The 2,432-nt window shown below is 40.7% G+C and overlaps 1 protein-coding gene across 5 annotated transcripts in view; it reads left to right on the top strand.

The window, feature by feature from the left end:
• Bzw1 (basic leucine zipper and W2 domains 1) overlaps positions 1 to 2,432 on the top strand; it is a 24,643-nt gene that overhangs the window by 2,747 nt on the left and 19,464 nt on the right. The window lies entirely within an intron of this gene.

The raw sequence follows: 2,432 nt of genomic DNA, 5'->3' as shown, positions 1-2,432 counted from the left end.
TGGCTAGGACTTCTATTTATCAGTTGGCCTTAGGTAAATGTAGGCTACCCTCTAGCTCAGCTCACAATGGTCACCTACTTCCCACGATTCTCAGTCAATCCTCCTCAAGCCACTCCCCCACTGAATAAAAACCGGGTGAGGCCCTGGGTCGCTCTCTTGGTTCTGGAAAGCCATCTTCGTGGCTGGACTTAGAGCCCCTCAACTCCTCGATTATTTTTTTTATTTTTTTATTTTTTATTTTTATTTATTTATTATTTTTTTTTTTTGTGGAACCGGGAATTGAACTCAGGCCCTTGAGCTTGCCAGGCAAGTGCTTATTCTACTGAGCTATCTTCCCGGCCCCAACTCCTCAATTATTGAAAATATAATTTAGCCTCTTTATTTTTGCTGTGGGTTGTATTGAAAGTGGTAGATTGGAATCAACTTGATGGGATTCCAATAACGTAACTTTAGGATTACAAATACTGGCTTTTAGGGCTAGGGAGATGACTCAGTGGAATAAGTGCTTCCCTGGCAAGCGCAAGGACCTGAGTTCAATCCCTAGTTGCACAAGAAAAAAACAAACAAACAAACAAAAAAAACCCCATATATATATATATAGGCTTTTTGGATAGAGATGAAGATCTGGAAGTGTCTCCTACAACTATCGACAAATCTGTATGAGCTTTTATCGAAGGTCTAACAAGCTTGTTTTGTTTTTGTTTTGTTTTTTTGCAGAACCGGGGATTGAACTCAGACCCTGGCACTTGCCAGGGAAGCATTTATTCTACTGAGCCATCTCCCCAGCTCCCTAAATTTCAATGTGACTCCACATGTATGCCATTATTTTTCTGGTTTCTTTTTAGGATTTTTTCTTTTTCCAGAACCAGGGATTGAACTCAGGCCCACCTGGGAAGCACTTATTCCACTGAGCCATCTCCCCGGCCCCTCAAGTTTTTTTAATATTGGCAGTTAACACGGATTTCTTTAGGCTGAGAGGTAAAGACTCATGATCTTATGAATCTGAGACTTTTTTACTTTATCATGAACACTTTTTTTTTTTTTTCTAGCAGCTTTGGACATTTCTGCTTGAAATGTCTCTTTTCTCTGTATGCATCCAGGAAAGCATAACTTTTTCTCTGCTTTCCTACTGGCCTTCTTTCCCATAGGATACTAATATTACTATTTTATTTTCCATCTGTAAGTTTATTTTGTATCCTTTTTACTATGAAACACCTCAACTCAGACAAATTTATTCCTGTAAACCCTTTTAACTTCCATAGCTTGTGTCAGACATCTGGGGCTCACTGAGCCAAGATATAACTTTTTGGTTTTAGATTTTATCTGTATGATTACATATGTTTTGGTATCTTCTAGGAAAGAACAAATTATTTGAGAGATTAGAATATATATAATCTGCCGGGGAGATGGCTCAATGGAATAAGTGCTTCCCTGGCAAGCACAAGGACCTGAGTTCAATCCCCAGTTCTGCAAAAAAAAAAAAAAAGAAAGAAAGAAAAGTGGGGGGAGAATATATATAATCAAAGTATGAACATTTGAGCTAGCAGGTACATTTATAAACTTTTTTGAGACCTAGCAATAATAACTCACTAGCTCTTAGACCCATTTATTCATGGAGTTTGACAGTTTGTGATAAGTCCACCTAGCTTTAGTTAAGAGAGGTCACACATGTATTTACTATCAACATGAAATACCAGCATTACATCAGAAATCAACCAGACTAACATACTCTTACCATGAAATACACAGCATTTAGTCAGATTAAACCAATGAAATACCTTTTAAATCTTGTGTGTGTGTGTGTGTGTGTGTGTGTGTGTGTGTGTGGCCAGCTCAGCCCACCAGGGGGCGGGGCTGGCTGGCACGTGGTGCTGGGGGATTAGAACCTCGGTCCCTGTGCTTTTGCTAAACTTGTTCTAAGTAGGTGCTTTAGACCACTGAACCATCTCATCAGCCCTACCTTTTAAATCTTGTACATGAACAATATATTACATTTATAAAAACTAGTCTTAGTATAATTATGATTAGTTTGCAACCTGGATATATATTGTAATATCTCAGTTATAGCTAAAGCAATATACCCTTTAAAGTCTGTTTCTATTGAGGTACAATGACTGGAAGGAGGGGGGCCAGGGAGATGGCTCAGTGGAATAAGCGCTTCCCTGGCAAGCGCAAGGGCCTGAGCTCAATCCCTGGTTCCGCCAAAAAAAAAAAAAATACTGGAAGGAAAGTCAGGGTTGGAGAAGGACAAAGAGACCTGTGCCAATGTCCAGCAATAGGCTGGGTTTTCCTCTAGTCATGATTACTCAGGGCTCCTCTGTGGAGATGGCAGGTAGAGATAACAGTCTGGCCAGAGGGAGGAGGCAGGCCCAGCGCCCTTCAGTCCTGCTGGACCACCTGGGAAGCCGAGTCTGAGCTCTGGGGCCTCCGCC

Source organism: Octodon degus, unplaced genomic scaffold (assembly GCF_000260255.1).
Source record: "Octodon degus isolate 3935 unplaced genomic scaffold, OctDeg1.0 scaffold00025, whole genome shotgun sequence".
NCBI lineage: Eukaryota > Metazoa > Chordata > Mammalia > Rodentia > Octodontidae > Octodon > Octodon degus.
Note: the sequence above shows the minus strand (reverse complement) of the source record. Positions and strands in the feature narration are given on the sequence as shown.